Source organism: Tachypleus tridentatus, chromosome 6 (assembly GCF_004210375.1).
Source record: "Tachypleus tridentatus isolate NWPU-2018 chromosome 6, ASM421037v1, whole genome shotgun sequence".
Lineage (NCBI taxonomy): Eukaryota > Metazoa > Arthropoda > Merostomata > Xiphosura > Limulidae > Tachypleus > Tachypleus tridentatus.
In genome coordinates, this window is record NC_134830.1 from 118,884,340 (window position 1) to 118,901,906 (window position 17,567).

General features: G+C 33.9%; 1 long non-coding RNA gene across 46 annotated transcripts in view; it reads right to left on the bottom strand.

The window, feature by feature from the left end:
* Positions 1-5,451: 5,451 nt before the first annotated feature.
* The window catches only part of LOC143253431 (uncharacterized), a 75,748-nt gene continuing 63,632 nt past the window's right edge, over positions 5,452-17,567 (bottom strand). For 17 of the 46 annotated variants that reach the window (XR_013029601.1, XR_013029596.1, XR_013029607.1 and 14 more), the window contains one exon: positions 15,569-17,079. This is a non-coding gene — a long non-coding RNA (uncharacterized LOC143253431). Of the gene's footprint in view, positions 6,210-9,729; positions 9,903-11,074; positions 11,276-13,644; positions 13,689-15,568; positions 17,080-17,567 lie in introns of those variants that run through there. The other 29 variants (XR_013029627.1, XR_013029626.1, XR_013029628.1 and 26 more) reach the window with 20 other exon arrangements.

Below are 17,567 nucleotides of genomic sequence, written 5' to 3' on the forward strand. Positions count from 1 at the left end.
TTAACAAAATACAAACTCTGACAAGAAAAATATTACAAGTACCAGCAGGGTGGATGTCGCGCAAATCAAAGTGAGTTAAAATGCAGTCAATGGGTTGTTATTGTTTTGAATTAAGCACAAAGCTAGACAATGGGCTATCTGTGCTCTGCCCACCACGGGTATTGAAACCCGGTTTTTAGCGTTGTAAGTCTGCAGAGCCGCTGGGGGGACAGTCAGTGTGAACCGCTGCATCAGAGAAATGGTAACTAATCAAGAGTACTCACTGGCAAATCTTGGGCTACTGACGAAATAGTAGAAATTAACCTTTTCTCTTATAGCTCAACCACAATCCAAAGTGCAAAACGTGTTTTTGCGGTAACAAGACGCGAACCAATAATCCTCAGGCTTACAGTCGATATTCGCTAAAAGTCTCGGTAGCGATTCGTTAGGTATGAAAAAATACTGTTTATGGAGACACAACACAAGTACTTATCAAACAAGGAAAGGTATGACAGTTCTGTTCTGATAAGACATTTTCAACACATCTTCTCAAATTATTTATAATTTGATAAAATAAGGTACTAATTTTATGTGACGTGGCATAGCCAGATGGTTAATGCACTCGAATTTTAATCTGATGGTCGCGGGTCGAATCCCCGTCACACAAAACATCCTCGTACGTTCAGCCGTGGGGCGTTATATTGTGACGGTCAATCCCACTATCCGTTGGTAAAAGAGTAGCCCAAGAGTTGGCGGTTGGTGATGATGACTAGCTGCCTTCCATCTAGTCTTACACTGCTAAAGTAAGAACGGCTAGCGCAGACAGCCCTCATGTAGCTTTTCGCGAAATTCAAAACAAACCAAACCAACTTTATTGTTGTAATGAAGACTCGATTCTTTTTTATTGTGGTAATATTCATTAAACTTACAACCCAGCTTCCCTCGTTATGAGATTTCACGTTAATTGGCATTGACGTTTTTACGAATTGAAGAAAATGTTAAAAAAACAACACCATCACCAAAATATGATTTTGTTAATTAAATGATACCGACAAACAATGGTGTATAACTTTTCAGGACTTGCTGACAAACATTAGTATCGTACGTGATAAAAACTTTGCTCTTTGTACGGTGCTATATTCTACACTATTAGAATAAAACGTACTGTTCTAAAAATGAAATAAGTGGATGACGGGTCTAATGTATGTTTTATATATTTTCATAATGTTGTCTGCCGTAGCTCCACTGTTTTTGCCTGTTAGACACCTAGCATAGTTTGTTCTTCGCCAGTTTTTTGTTCTAATATTATTTATGTGGTTTACTCACGTTAGTTTTGAATCGAACGTAAGTCCTAAGAACTTTGCTGATGTAGCAATTTGGAGTTGTTCACAATTCATGTAAATCTCTGGTTGTACTTTTCATGTTTAGTTAATTTTGTGAATACCGCTAGTTGTGTTTATTTTGAATTTGTATTTTTGGCAATATTCACTTATTCTGTTTAATTGTGGTTGTATGGTTGTGGCTGCTGTTGCCGGTGTTGGTGCATTTATCCAGATTGCTACATCATCTGCGAACTGTGATGAGTATCCATTATTTGGATCATTTAGAGGCATATTATTCACGTACATGATGAATAGGATAGGGCTAACTACCCCTCCTTGAGGGACACCAGCTTATGGAGGAAACTCTTAGAGAATGTCCCTTCAACATCTATTCTGTTTGATCTGTTTTCCAGAATGTTTCACAGCCAGCGAATAGTTCTCCGCAGTAGTCCCATTTCTTGCATTCGGAACCGGAGACCGTTGTTCCATACAGTGTCGAATGCTTTCTCAATGTCGAGAAAGCAAGCGACAGTGCATTTTCTTTTATTAAAACTACCGACAATTGTTTCTGTTAACCTGACTAAGTGGTCTGTTGTTTGTCTCAATATTTTGAAACCATTTTGTTCTTCTGGTAATTTTGATGTTGTCTCCAGGAATGCGGAGAGCCTGTTACTAATTATTCTCTCTAGAATTTTGCCTATACAGCTGGTCAGGTTGATTGGTCTGTAGCTATTTGAGTTATCGGCTGGCTTTCCTTCTTTGTGGAACAGTAGTACATTTGCATGCTTCCAAGAAACCGGGATATAACCAGAATAAGTTGATAGATTAAAAATTGCTGTAAGATGTTCAAATAATTTCAGGTGGCTTTCTTAAGAAGAATGGCTTGTATACCATCTTCTCCTGGTGATTTATTTTTAGTGTTAGTAATTGCTTCTATGGGTTTTTGAGCTTAAATTGTGTTTGTGTTGTTGGTTTGATAATTGTTTAAGTCCACTGGGAAGAGTAGTTTGAATAGTTCACTGTTGTTTGTTATGAAGTTATTTACCTTATTATAGCAGTATGTGTTCATGTCTGGGTCGGTATTTGAACATTTCATCTTTTTCTTTATTCGTATATGCTGTGGTGTTATTGTGCACTGAAGGCGAGTATTTTCTTGTCGTTGTATTTCCATTTGTTAGTCTTCTTAGATGTGTCCAAAATTTTTGGGGTCTGTTTTTTCTGAAGTTTAGAGCAGAATAAGTGTACAACATCGACAGACAAAGCTTATCTTGAACAAATTGTCAACCCGCCGATTCGAAAACAGTATGGCGTATGTTGCTATTGAAAATAATACTTGCAGTATCCCCCCCATTGGTACAACGCCCATGTGTAGCTTTGAAGCTTAATTACAAACATACAAATAAATAAACAAAATACTTGCAGTTGAGAGTTCTTTAATTTGTGTCAGAAAACGAACCTAAAGTGGCATGAAACTGTTCCAGTGTTTTCACATTTGAGGAGACAATCAAATTAGAATTTTACTGTCCCTCTTATAGCGGATCCATTTCTTAAAGTATGATTGAAATATTTTGACAGCGGGACACGAATAATGAACCCTCCAGGTACGCTAACACCAGGACGTGCTCTCTCAGTAAAGAAAGAAAGCGCGAGAACATTCTGTGAGCCATGATTTTTTGTCTGCTGTGAATTATACATTTGTGGTGAAATTTTGAATAATATCTAAGATAAAGAAAAATAAATGAAAAAAAAATTCATTTCTAAGTTCTTGTTGTTTGATTAGTTTTTTCTCTCTGAAAAATGAATTTTTCTTCAATATATTGTATAATTTACATAAATACCTAGATACGAGGGCTGTTCAAAAAATACGCGGACTGTTTGAATTGCGCGGCTCCAGTTGGTTCCAGGGGAATCCGTTTGGTGTCGCTAGGTTCGCACAGATCAGCTGATTACAACGCCATTTCCCGATTGCAGATATCTCCATTTGTGTATTAGCTACGCGGTTTTAAGTGAAGTGCGATGTTTTCGTTTGGCGGATTTCAGAATGAATGACCTGAAGGAGCAACGACTTGCTGTGAACTTTTGTGTTAAACTTGGAAAATCTGCGACTGAAACTTTTGCTATGCTTAACACGGCTTACGGTGATGTTGTTATGAAGCGTACGGCATGTTTCAAGTGGCATGAACGTTTTAAGGATGGTCGACAGTTCATTGAAGATGATGAGCGTCCTGGACGTCCTTCCACGTCAACTGACGACCCACACGTCGACAAAATCAACACCCTGGTGCGGGTAAATCGACGTCTGGCTGTCAGGGAGCTTGCTGAAGAGTGTGGGATATCAGTTGGATCTTGTTACGAGATTTTGACCGAAAAATTGAAGATGCACCACGTTGCTGCGAAATTCAGCCCTCAGAACTCGTGAGGTTTCGGCCAAACACTCGATCACTGTTCTTCCCCACCCCCCTTACTCACCTGACCTTGCTCCTTGCGATTTTTTCTTGTTCCTTGAAAGGAAGAAGATTTGAGACGATTCCCGAGATTAAGGCAAATGCGACGAAGGAGCTGGAGGACATTACAAAAGAAGAGTACCAGGACTGTTTCAACAAGTGGAAACACCGTTGGTATAAGTGTGTGCGTTGGGGAGGAAAGTACTTTGAAGGGGTCCCAGACCTGTAACTTCCAAATAAAGTACATTTTGTTTTATGACGTCAGTCCGCGTATTTTTTGAACAGACCTCGTACCCGTATAGAATGTACCGAACAGTTTAGATGATAGACTTTGATATGACTAGACGTGCAAAATAAAATCGAAAAGCAAAATAATAGTATGAAATAGAAAATAAAGAAGCTTCATGGAATTTAATTTTGATAAGTGTACAAGGCAAAAATACATTATATAAAATACAATCCAAATTTTGAAGCATAATAGGAAGATAATTTTGTTCAATGTAAGTGGAATACGTCATTATTTGAATATGATTATGTTTTGACTGAAGGTGAGGGAGCAACCTAATTATTTAAGTTTAAATGTTAAATGTGTTTAAGAAACATGATTTTTTGTTATAAATATAATAATATATCATCAAATTGAACGATATTTTTCAAAAATTTCATAATTCATTAATTGGCCAGGTGGTTAGGGGGCTCGTCAAGTAATCTGAGGGTCGCATCGACAAATCTCCGCCACACATACTCGCCCTTTCGTCCGTAGGGGTGTTATAAAGTCATCTCTCTCTCTCTGGTATTTGGGTATATTTACTTGTATACCCAGTAGGGTCAGGTACAGTAGACCTCTTCCTCCTTCCATAACTTTGTTGGAGTGGCCAGATTAATATATTTCGAGTAAATACTGAATGGCTGGAGTGATATTATAACTTTAGTCAGGTCCTTTTCAGGACTATGTCCATTTATATTGTTTTTGATTTTTTATTATTATTATTTTTAATTAGTCTAGAACGTAGGTGGACTGTTTTATTTTAGCTCTATTCTATTATTACTATTATTATTATGATTTTAAACGATTTTATCTTAATGATCTAATGTAGAAATTTAACGGGGAGAGGTGTTTAGGTCTCTCTTCATCATATATGCAATATCTGTTTGGTTCGCATAACAACTCATTTTTTCGCCAATTTTTATCAAAATATTTTATTGTGCAATGTAGAAGTCTATCTGGTATTGTTTGTGTGTATTTGAGTAATTATGCATGAACTTGGATGAAGTGGTTTTAGGTACTTAAAAATTGTTTCATGTAATGAATAAAGAATAATATACAGCAGACAATAACTTAAATAGTTTTCCATTTATATTTTGCACGTCCACAAAGGATAACTATATTGTTTATATTATTACCCAGACAAGATGACAGTAAGGTTATGATTAAATGTCAAGAATTCTACTCGATTTATTATTATATAAATTATGCAAGAAAAGTTATGTGATCTTAACTCTAATGACTGGTTATTTACTTTACATTACAGAGAGAAATAGTTTTCAAACTGTCTTTTTTTTGCTACTTTGGAGTAAACCATGCACTTTATAATGCTTTAAAATATTTAATAATTTTAGTAAAGTCCAAAAGAAGAGAACTGGATATTTCACTAAATCAGCAGTGATAGTATATATGTGAATGAAAAAAAAATTACGAAAGGGCATTCTGATCTTTATGTTTTCCAAATGTTATTAATACTATGGACATTAGTAAAGGTGATGCGTACTTTTTACACTATCATATACTGTTACGTTTGGTTCTGGCTTCGGTTTAATGGATGGTAACTGTCTTCCAACATGAACTAAGAGTGAAGAAGTGATTCACCAGTTTAACTAGCATATAGACTTATTAGACCTTAATGGTATCGAACACGTGAAGGTCTATTTTGGAAGAAAAATCGCATATATTCAAACGACTCTGAACATTAAAGATTTTCTGAACGCATCTTTCTCAGTAGTTTTGGTTAACCAAGGTATTAACAACACTGATTTTAAACATGCAACATCTGTTTGATATTGCACACGTAGTTTGACGTAGTACACATTATATTAAAATGAAATGTTTTTAACTGTAAAAATGTAAATTTACTTGTACCAAATATTAATTATAACGTAAGATGAATAAGAACTTAATTGAATTTCAGAACCAAAGTATTCATTTCTTCTAGGTAGTTTTCATTTATTGTCTCCAGGATTGTTCATTCGGTCTCTTTTTGCTTTATTAGTATATTAGTTTCTGTCTTTTTAACATTCTTTGTCGGGGCCTTCTTCTCACATTCAGGGATCAGTGGCATAGCCTCCAATATATCCAATTCATCAGTAGTTATCTTTTCAGCACCAGGCTGTTTGTGTAAAACACGGTTTTTCAAAATATTCCTTTCTTCCCGAGTTTTCTTTCCAGTTGTAGAAACAACAAAGAACGCTGCACGATTATTACAAAAAGTAAATAAATAAGAATCACGGGTTTCAAGACCATTAAAATACATATTAGTATTAAATAAGCTATGGATAATGGGTTACAGTTATAACTATAAATGTGTTTCATGCTTAACCAACAAATAATTGTATGGATTCTTTATGTATTCAGTTATAATGTTTCGACCCATGGAACGTAGTACTTCATATGAAACCAAATAGTACGTCATAGTACCACCAAAGGTTATTTTGTAGAACAACCATATCATAATACCCTGTCATAGCTGTCTGTCAAAGTGCCCTCTGGTGGGTTTAACTAGCTGCCAACATGTATTCAACAAGCTCAGGGTATCTATACTTGTTTTTATAAATTATACAGCGAGAAACCAACTAACTTCTTTAAATCCTATTCAGTACTATTAACAACACACAATTTACATTCCAATTCAGCTAATCACCAAGACACAGTTACATCAATTCATTCTCACTGATATATAAATAAGTATGTAATTATATACTTATGTTATAAAGAGAAATATAGTTATACAACAGGAAATCAGCTAGTTTTCCATCACATTTATTTTATTAGACCATATAACAAGAATCCAACTGGTTTTCCAAACACACGTTATTAGACAAGATAACTAATATCACACCATTTTCTTCAAGGTATTTAACTTACTATACAACTCAGTATGAAACACATAGTTACGTTAACTAAGTGATTCACAAAATGTGTAAAGATATATAACAAAAATCAAACAAACCCTATTTGATTAATTGTTATTCACTTACCATTTCAAACTTTATGCCTAGCGCGTAAGGCGTGCGACTCATAATCCGAGGGTCGCGGGTTCGCGCCCGCGTTGCGCTACACATGCTCGCCCTCCCAGCCGAGGGGGTGTATAATGTTACGGTCAATCCCACTTTTCGTTGGTAAAGAGTAGCCCAAGAGTTGGCGGTGGGTGGTAATGACTAGCTGCCTTCCCTCTAGTCTTACACTGCTAAATTATGGACGGCTAGCACAGATAGCCCTCGAGTAGCTTTGTGCGAAATTCCCAAACAAACAAACAAAAATCTTCACTTACTATGATACTTAATTTTTTTATATGTAATGAATCGTATCCTGGTAAGTTTTCTTTACAGTACAAAAATATTGACAGAAATTTTTACAAAGGTTTCTTTACTAGACCTTCAGTGTGAATTTCAGATATGAATAACAGTAGACTTTCTGTAGCAAACATTGCACACCGTACGCTGCTGCTTACGACGTTTTTCGCTAACTTGGTAACAATTCTTTTATTCAGAACTGTTAACGTTTTGACGATCAAATATTATTATAATCCTACATTAAAACATTTGTTTTTATTTTGACAAATTACTTTTATGTTATTTGAAAAACAAAATACTGTATGCAGTATATACTGAAGTGAAGACTTGAGTGTATGTGTATATTTTCTAATAACACAGCCACATCGAGCTATCTGCTGAGCCCACCGAGTTGAATCTAACCCCTGATTTTAGCGCTGTAAATCCGTAGACGTACTGCTGTACAAGCGGGGAGCTGTTATGGTAGACATGGTGTTTTAATCAAATATCTTTAGATCTTATTAGTAATGACGTGAAGCACACAGGTGTGTGGAAGAGATGCCAATATGTTTGTTTGTTTGTTATTCAATTTCGCGAAAAGCTACAAGATGGCTTCCAACGCTGGCTGTTCCTAATTTTGAAATAATATACTTGAGGAAACACAATTATTCAATACTATTTGTCTGAATGTTTGAGCCCATCTTGAAACCGTATAAGAGGATTAACCGTTGTATCAAAATCCCTAACTTGTACCACTATTTTATTCTTGCTAGAAACCCATAATACACTGCTGGTAAAGTTTGTTTGTTTGTTTTTCAATTTTAAGCAAAGCTACATAAGGACTATATATGCTAGCCGTCCCTACTTCAGCAGTGTAATACCAGAGAGAAGGCAACTAGTTATGACCGCCCAAGGCCAACATTTGGGATACTCTTTTACAAAGAAATAGAGAGATTGACTGTTACATTATAACGCTATCACTGAAAGAGCGAGCATGATGGGTGTGACGGGGTTCGATCCCGTGATCTACAGACTAGGAGTCGAGCGTCCTACCAGTAAAGAAAGATTTGTATAAAATTATTATTACTCTTATTATAACATAAAGTTAAATAAACTACTGATTAATACCTTACTGTCTACTAGAATCACCAAGTAGACATTTTAAGATATATTTGAAATGTAAATGGTATCTTAATATGAAAATAGTGGTGCCAAGTAACATTCAGTAGTATAACTTAATACAATCATGTAAACATAGTATTTATGAGTAAACGTATTATAGTGTTAGAAGTCAGTCTCTTAAAACAAAACATTGAAAAATCTCTGTTTAGAGGCCCGGCATGGAAAGATGGGTTAAGGCGTTCGACTCGTAATCCGAGGATCGCAGGTTCCAATCCCCATCGTACCAAACATGCTCGCCCTTTCAGCCGTGGGGGCGTTATAATCCACTGTTCGTTGGTAAAAGAATAGCCCAAGAGTTGTCAGTAGGTGCCTTCCCTCTAATCTTACACTGCTAAATTATGTACGACTAGCACAGATAAGACCTCGTGTAGCTTTGTGCAAAATTAAAAAACAAACAAGCTCTATTTTGATATGTTTCAATAAGAACTTTTACTTTAGTTATAATATTAGGTGAATAGAATGCTTACGTGATGTTATCCTTCATAGAAGAGAGGAAATAATTCGTGATTGTACACACACACATATATATATATATATTGTTAACTATTTTACCAAAACAATACCACTCTGTCATATATATGTTTTTATGTAAATATAAGATTCTGACAAAAAATATTAAAATTTAAATCGTTACAATTGTTTCCACCTCCTGGAAAAGCTTTTCCGAAAAATGCAAATTATGGAAGTTATGAAGAAGTGTCTAACTATAATAATGTGTTTTAACAAAAAGAAACATTTTTAAATTTTAAAGAAACAATAAAAGAAAACCGTCTTACTCCATTACTCCTACAAAGATCTTTAGTATCAGCTTCTTCTTCATCAGTAATTTCATCTCCAGGACAAGGTATACAAGCGTCAGGAGCAAAGTGTGCTATATGTCCCTTCTGGGCACGGCATGCAGTTAGTTTGGAATCCAGTGTCATAGTGACCAGGAGGATATGGATTTGTTTTGTTTGTTTGTTTTGGAATTTCGCACAAAGCTACTCGAGGGCTATCTGTGCTAGCCGTCCCTAATTTAGCAGTGTAAGACTAGAGGGAAGGCAGCTAGTCATCACCACCCACCGCCAACTCTTGGGCTACTCTTTTACCAACGAATAGTGGGATTGACCGTCACATTATACACCCCCACGGCTGGGAGGGCGAGCATGTTTAGCGCGACGCGGGCGCGAACCCGCGACCCTCGGATTACTAGTCGCACGCCTTACGCGCTTGGCATTTATTTACTCAGTGTTAACTTTTATAGTCCTATCAACGAGTTTATTATCAAAAACAAATTTATTGTATCAAATCTACATGATATTAAAATTTTACATCATTTTGTGTTTAATGGAAACTATTAACGTTATTGTGTGTAATATATACTTATAACACCTGTCAGCATCTCTTCGGTATCCTCGAGTACAAGTGAGGTTTTCTACTGGAACATACACTGAAGAAAACAACAGAAAATTAAATCTTTCTTACCTCATTTTCTGTCACCGATAGGTATAGAAAGTTTTACACAGTGCGAGATTCGTGAGAAAAATAAAACGCGTTCTTGAAAACGGTTTCTTAACAGCAAACTTTTATTTCTTTATATATTTAGTAACTGAATCAACTCATTAAACTAATCACAGAAACTTGGAATTTTATGAAAGCACACACAGTTTTTCTCTTTATCAATTATGTTATACCTTGAGGTACGCTTCAATTACTTTGGTATTTCCCTTTCAAAATGTTTATTTGGCAAAGTTTAATGTACAACTTGTGTCACTATTTATTTTAATGTCAGTTATGAAAGCTCAGGCTCCTTTGGGAATATTATGTTGGTAAAATGTGTCAGTATGTGATTTTGAGGTGTCTTACGAACAAAAAAATTGTCTAGTTGGGCATGTATAATAGGTCTGCCCGCATCCCCCATGATCCTCTTAAACCAACTTTTTTTTTGAGAGTTTTTAGGATACTTTTGAAGATTAAATATATTTCCGGTTGCGCGTTCATGGCATATGGGAGTTTTTGGGCCCTTTTCAAAATGGCCGCCACCGAAAATCGTAAAATTACACAATATATATGAAATGATCATTATTTGCATCCACTTGGCCTATAATATTTAAATTGTTGTTATTCACTTATGTATAAAGCACAAATTGGACCAAAATATGGAATTTTGAAATTTTGTGACAAGACAGAAATCCAAGATGGAGGCCAAATTTTGGTGCATTTTTGCAAAATCGCTCATAACTTTTGAACCAGTTAACGTATAAAGTCGATTTTGGTGTCAAAATAAAATAATAAAAAATTTTATATCAATGTGTTATGTTTTAGTAAACAACCAAACCGGATGTTCATACAAAGAAAAATAATTCTCTCATTAATTATCGTTTGTAAAACATTTGAAATATAGTTTAACTGTCACTAAAAATTCAATAACCAGTATTTTATCAATCTTACTGTATGTTTGTGATATTTATTTGTATTCATTGGTTAGAGCTATGGAATTTCTGATTTTTCTCTTACAGAGCTTGGTAGTTAAAGTTAAAAGTAAACAAGATACTCTCTGACAAATCAACCTCAGGAATCTAAAGCTTTGGTTAAACGTTTGTAAATGTAAAGATATCTTACTGACACGCTACACTTTCAATGAGATTAAAGTTTCTATACTGTAGTTTCTAACTGTTAATACCACTGCCGTTCGATTCTTTTTTTTCTAGGTTAGCTCTTTCCTTCCCCGCTAGTACAGTGGTAAGTCTTCGGATTTACAATGCTAAAATCAGAGGTTCGAATCCCCTCGATGAGCTCAGCAGATAGCCCGACGTGGCTTTGCTAAAAGAAAACACACAAACATAAACAACTTAGCTCTACATTTATTTTTACGTATACAAATTAGATATTTTCGTTCTTACCATAAACGGATGTTTCTTTAATAGTATAAAGTTTTGATGGAGAGTGCAGAAGCTAGTGAAGCCTAATAATTATGTTTAACGTCGCATTTGCTCGCAAATATTTCTGCCTCATTTTTCTCATTACCGATTTTAAGTCCGTGAGCGAAAATTGCGTTTTAGGGGTTTAGAACCCGTTAGTCGTTCTCATCTATAGCGATCAAAAATATTTTTTCTTTATGCTTTGTAAAATATGTACAGGATGGGTAGAAAATGTTTAAGTTGGCGAAGCAATGATATTACACGATGATTTAATGTTTAAACTTGAATAAATGTGACTGAATAATTTCTTTGGTTAAAAGGAATTTTAATTAAAACTTCATTTGTTAAAACTGGTGTTTTATTTTAAATTGATCCTCTTATTCTTGTAGTTCAGTATTTTCAAATGACTTGCAAATACGTTGTTTTTTCACATCCTTTATGAATAGATTTAAATCCAAGTCGTATAAGTATGTGTTTAGTTTAAGTATAGTGCATATTTACAGAGAAAAATAGAAACAAAAACTCACAGCTTAGAAACGTGTAATATAATCTATTGTACTATTTAATCATTCATTTAAAAACGTTACGATTATAGTCTTATAATCGAACTGATAAGCAACCAGATTTGGACTGACAACAGATAAAATCAGTTAACATTAAATAACTATGTTCATGGAGTTAATGTTTTAATGAAATAGTCTCCCGATGGGACAGCGGTAAGTCTATGGATTTACAACGCTAAGATCAGGAGTTCGATTGCCCTCGGTGGACACAGTAAATAGCCCGATGTGGTTTTGTTATAAGAAAAACTATGTGTGCTTGATCATTCGAAAAGCTTTTCATTCTCTACAGTTAATTAGAAAGTTAAGTTATTGCTTTCTACTCCAAGTAAGCTATCAAATATATTAGACAAAAAGTGAAAGAAGATTACCCCATAATTACAGGTGGTGGTCCCTACATATAGTTGTCAGATTTTCATGTATTACACGTAGACTGATATTAATACAGCGACAATAAGTACAGTTCTATGTAATTTGTCTAAACATATTCGAAGTATCCCTTATTGTAGCTGTATTAATATCAGTCCACGTCTAACAAATGAAAATCTGATAACGATGTGTAAGAACCACAAACTGTAAGTGTGAGGTAATCTTTCGCTTTTGTTTAATAGATTTGATAGCTTACTTAGAGTAGAAAGCAAGAACTTAACTTTCTATTTGCGGTCACATACAGTGTTTGTACTAACTTAGCTAACTTCGATCTACTGTTTTCCACTGTAAAAGCTAACTACTGTCAATTATTCTGAATTTTGTCATTGAAAACTAACATCTTAGCTCTTGTTTTATATATTCTTTGTTTTTCTCTTATATGTATTGATATATTATGACACCAATGATCCGGATACTTCTCTAATCATGGTATTCAGTTAGTTTAGTCAAATAATTCATATTATTCGTTTGTTCACTTACAAAAAAAAATAATTTCTTTAGGGACTTGTCTCTGCTGATCAAACTGTTGTAACTGCACCAGATAGGAATTTTAAAATACTCCCATCTACGTTAATTAAACTGTGTTTTTATCGATTTCTTTAATAAACCAAAACGTTATCTTTTGTATCATTTAATTATAATGATAATTGAACTGTCTTATCTTGATATGATAGTTTTTAACAACCTTCGTGTAATGTTTTATTAATACTATCTGCATTACTCTTAGCATTCTCAGAATATTTTATAAATTATAAAATATTGAAAATTAAAAGTGTCTTCAAATTATAATACATCGAACAAGATTTATTAAAGTTTAATAATATAGATATAAAAGCGTTTATTTATGTTTAACTGTGTTTGCTCTTGTATTACAAGGAATTATTTAGTTTATCGTCAAAAGGATGTTGGATTCTCTGTTTGGAATCTAAATGTTACCTGTAGTATATTTATTTGAGTTGCAGTGTTCAATTTGAAAACATGAGATTCTATTTTTTTGTGTTACACCAAAGTTGTTTTGAATTTTGGGCTTGTTTCTCCGACGCAAAATACATGGAAGTTGCCATAATGTATTTTGTAAGCAACATTAATATTGCATTTGCTTTATTTTTAGAAGAATTTAGGTATTTTGTTTATTGTATTTGGGGTTAGTGACTGGGTGAGTTCCGCGTTGTTGACTGAGGTTTCTCTATATCACCGTTACTTCTAATCTCCTTCCTAATCGCTTTATAACCTAGAAACGTCGAATTATATACGAGTTCTGTAATAAAAAGTTTTAAATTACCTATTGTAGAACGTCTGCAAAATTTATTATCTTCAAGTGGATTCCTCAGAAATATAAATGCATAAAAGAGATTATTACAATTATGTTAAAAGTACTTAGAAGGAATTATTACTTTAGAGATAACATGAAATCAGGTTTTCTTAATTTTAATGAGAGAAAGTGTGGTATGAGCAGGAATAAGTATTGGTAAACACATCGACATATAATTACTATAAATGTTACCATCAATACTACACTCTTTGTTCGTCCATATACTGATCCATCTAATCAGTTTGTTTGTTTTTTGGAATTTCGCACAAAGTTACTCGAGGGCTATCTGTGCTAGCCGTCCCTAATTTAGCAGTGTAAGACTAGAGGAAAGGCAGCTAGTCATCACCACCCACCGCCAACTCTTGGGCTACTCTTTTACCAACGAAAAGTGGGATTGACCGTCACATTATAACGCCCCCACGTCTGGGAGGGCGAGCATGTTTGGCGCGAACCCGCGACTCTCAGATTACGAAGCGCACGCCATCTAATCAGGACTCCAGTAATGGGTGATATTGCCAAACTCCAAGGTGCTAAGTGGGTCGACATATTATTTGAAGATGTTGATGTTGACAGCTGTAATATACTCTTGGAAGCTGCATCACATTCCATCAGTTGATGCTAAAGATGCCTTGAAAAGAGCTATTTCAGGGCAGTAATGAAGACAAACTCGTAATCTTCTCGGTACTCGTACTGTAAACATACAGTATTAATGACAGGCTGCCACTGATGTTCATAGCAAAAACACTTTACAATTTATAGGGATTAGTAAGTCATACTAAAACAGTTTTAAATATGCAACCTGGCAGATAACGTGACTCAATCTTATATAAAGTCACGGTAGAACAGAATTTATCAGAACTTTATGACATAGCTTAACTTTTCGTAAATGGTGTGATGTAACCGAAAATTGGTTGCTTTTGGGAAAGGTATGTAAGAGACCTTTTCCATGTAAATTTTTATATGTTGAAATCATGAATATATTTTCAAATGAGCACTTTAATTTTTCGAAACAAAGATATTTATTGTACTTAAGAGCATCGAAAAAATAATATTGGTTCGCCAGAACAATGCGGAAAAAGACCTGCAACATGCCATATGAACACAAATATCACAGATAAAAACCGCCGAAGTGTCCCAGGCGACAGTACGCAAAAAATATCTCAACCTAGGAACGAGATCAACAGCTGAATATTTAAATAGATATGCATGTTATTGTACACACTGACATACCAGTCACGTCACTGTTGTAGTAACTATGGGTTTCTATGTGATCAGAGACTAGATGGATTATGGAAAAGCTGCAGAGAGAAGTGGTGAGGCTCCAAAGTTATTTTGATATAATGAACTCAACTTCTGTATATTGAACAAAAATCTTATGAACTGTAAAGATACAAATCATATCTACGAAGTTTTTTAAGAACGTATTCTGAATAAACAATACTTTAAATTTACAGTGAAAGGTGTTAGATCGCAATATTATTTATCTTGATAAATCCGCAAAAAATTATGTATTTGCTTTTATATTAACTTCAGATGAAAAATTTTCTCGAAATGCATTTCATCCAATTTCTGCATTATAAGGATATTATTTGATATTTTGTTGTTTGTAAGACACAATCATTTACTGATACATTTTACCAACGTAATATTCCCAAAAGAACCTGTATTTTCATAACTAATATTAACATAAACAGTGACAACAGTTTCACGTTTAACTGTGACAAATAAGTATTTTACAAGGGAAACACTAACGGAAATCAAATGTACCTATAGATATAACATAATATAAAAAAGATCGTGTGTAATTTTATAAACTTCCAAGTTTGTGTGATTAGTTTCATTAGTTAACTTAATCAGGAAGTACATAAAGAAACAAAAGTCTGCTGCTAAGAAACTGTTTTGACACGTTTTATTTTTCTCACGAAAAGTAATATTAATGTTGTTATTTTACAGAGTGAGTCATAATTAATATTATAACTAGTGCGTCGTGCTCATTGTGAAAAACCTTAAAATTCAAACGGTGACACAAAACGTGCTAATAAAAATATTAACTCTCTGTTGTTTTCTCTAGTGTATGTTCCAGCCGAGAATCTCAACTGTACTCGAGGATACTAAAGAGATGTTAACAGGTGTTGTAAGTATATATGATACTCAATTACTTTAAACTGTTCACATTAAACACAAATAGATGAAAGACTTAAAAATATGGAATTTTAGTTAAACAAATACGTTTTTTGATACTAAAGACGTTGTTAGAACAATAAAATTAACACTGGGTAAATAAATGTTTAGCTTTGTACTTTTAACGCTTTTAGATCCATATCCTCCTGGTCACTATGACAATGGATTCCAAAGTCACTGCCTGCCGTGCCCAGGATGGACTTACATGACATTTTATGCTGCTGACGCCTGTGTAGCTTGTCCTGAAGACGAAATTACTGATGAAGAAGAAGCTGATAATAAATATCTTTGTAGAAGTAATGGAACAAAAGGTTTTTAAAGTTTCCTTTTATTGTTTCCTTAACATTTTAAAAATGTTTATTTTTGTTGAAACAGATTTTTATAATACGATACTTCTTTAAAACGTTCATGGTTTTTAGTGCATTAAACAGCATTGAATTTGCTGCGAAATCCTACTACTCGTTTTCAAAGATGAGCTCAAACATTCACGACAAATAGTATTGAATAGCTGTCTTACCACCAGTATATCATTTTAAATTATGAACGGCTAACACTGAAAGTCCTCGTTCAGCTATCCGTAAAACAAACAAACATAACGGTGTCACATTATTACTAAAGATATTTAACTAAAACAGTGAATGTCCCAAAACATAAATCTATGTTTAGTTTATGTACATAATGTCGTTTTTGTAATAAAGTAATTTGTCAAAATGCAAAACAAATGTTTTAATATAAGATTATAATTATATTGGATTATCAAAACGTTAGCAGCATCCCAATGTTCTGTAATTAATAAACTTTTCAATATACACATTTTTTCATTCCCAATATGCTGTAACTATTAAACTTTTTAATGCACAATGTTCCTCACTCTCTATGCCGTGTAATTATTAAACTTTTCCTATCTCAAAATGTCTTGTAATCATGAGCTTTTCAATATACATTGTTAATCACTCTCAATCTCTTGTAATTTATAAACTTTTAAAAATTCACTACTACTCATTATCAATGTCTTGTAATTAATAAGCTTTTAATAAAGTTAAATAAAGTTTAATAACAGTTACTCATTTTAAGTGTCGTAAAATGTATAAAACTTTCAGTATACACTGTTCCTCACTCTCAAACTCCTGTAATAAATACTTTTCAATACATTGTTCCACACACAGTCAGTATCTTTTAACTAATGAACTCTTCAAGGTACACCGTTCATCACCGTTCAATGTCCTGTAATTAAAAAAACTTTTCAATATATACTGTTAGTCACTCCCAATGTTGTCTAACTAATAAAATTTTCAATATACACTCTTCCTCAATCCCAAAGTTCTATAATTAGTAAACTTTCTACTATACACTTTGCCTCGCACTCAATGTCATTATATTAATGCCATTATATTGGTAGTGTTCCTCACTACCAATATCTTGAAATTTAATAAACTTTTCAATATACACTGTTTCTCTCTCTCAAGGTTCTGAAAATAATAAACTTTCAATATACACTGCTACTCGTTCAAAATGTCCTGTAACATATAAGCTAATCAGAATATACTATCAATCACTCTCAATGTCTTCTAACTAAAAAACTTTTCAGTATACACTCTTCCTACCTTCTCAACGTCATTTAAATAATAAACATTTCAATATATACTGTTCCTCATACTAAATGTCCTGTACTAAATATAATTTCCTAATACATTGTTCCTAACTCTTAATGT